The sequence below is a fragment of the Microcebus murinus genome, unplaced genomic scaffold (genome assembly GCF_040939455.1).
Source record: "Microcebus murinus isolate Inina unplaced genomic scaffold, M.murinus_Inina_mat1.0 scaf052_hap2_Mmur4.0, whole genome shotgun sequence".
NCBI classification, from domain to species: Eukaryota; Metazoa; Chordata; class Mammalia; order Primates; family Cheirogaleidae; genus Microcebus; species Microcebus murinus.
The window spans coordinates 18,227-19,192 of NW_027438998.1; the positions used below are offsets into that span (position 1 = coordinate 18,227).

Here is a 966-nt window from a genome sequence, read left to right on the forward strand (position 1 = left end):
GCACTCATTAGTGAAATGACCTCAATGACGCTGGAATCCAATATCTAATCGCCGATTTTTAGCGAGTCCACACGCCAGGGTGGTTGGGGTCCAATGCAGCCCCGGCCAGGCCCAGGCCCCTTGGACTGGGCCACAGGAGGACACAGAGGAGGGTCCCGGCCCCCACGGTAGCGGTGCGGGCAGTTCTCCAAGGGCTTGGGTGTTTTCCAGAGGGAGGAGATGGAGGGGACTGATTTCTTCAGCGCCCCACAAACCACGCCACCCCACCCCACCCATGGGACACATCCCGAGAGAGAGAGAGAGAGAGAGAGAGACGCCCCATACACTGGCTCCCCTCCCCCGTGCGCTGTGCCCCAGCCCTGGCCCGGGGGAATAGGCGGCCGCGGGGCCACAGGGTGGGGGGCACAGCTGAAAGGGGTTGTGGGGGAGGGCGGCCCCTGGCTGGGGTCAAAGGGCGAGCGCCCCGCCCCGCCCACCCGCCCGTGCGCAGTCAGCGGCCCCGGAGGCGCGCTGGGGGTGGGGGGCGGGGAGGTGAAGGAGGCCAGGCGAGGAGAGGAGGGGGGCTGGAAGGTCTCCACCTTGGCGGGTCCAGCCGTGGAGGCGCATCTTGTGTGAGTGTGAGTGAGTGAGTGAGTGTGAGTGTGAGTGTGTGTGTATAGAGAGACAGCCCCCAACCCCGGCCCGCCGCTCCCTGCCCGCCCCGCCTGTCACCCCGTCCCTCGGAGCCCACGGGACCCGGCCGGCGAACTCAACAGGCCCGGCCCGGCGCGGGGCCTGGGGCGGGAGGAGGCGGCGGGGAAGCGCAGAGAGGCTCGGCTTCTCGAGCGGGGCAGGGGCGCCCTCCGCCGTCCACGACCACACCACCCCGAACGCGCCCGATCCCGTCTGGTCTCGGAAGCTAAGCAGGGTCGGGCCTGGTTAGAACTTGGATGGGAGACCGCCCGGGAATACCGGGTGCCGTAGGCT

At 69.0% G+C, this 966-nt stretch overlaps 1 pseudogene; it reads left to right on the top strand.

Annotated features, from left to right (window-relative positions):
• Positions 1-847: 847 nt before the first annotated feature.
• LOC142869050 (uncharacterized) lies at positions 848-966 on the top strand (annotated as a pseudogene).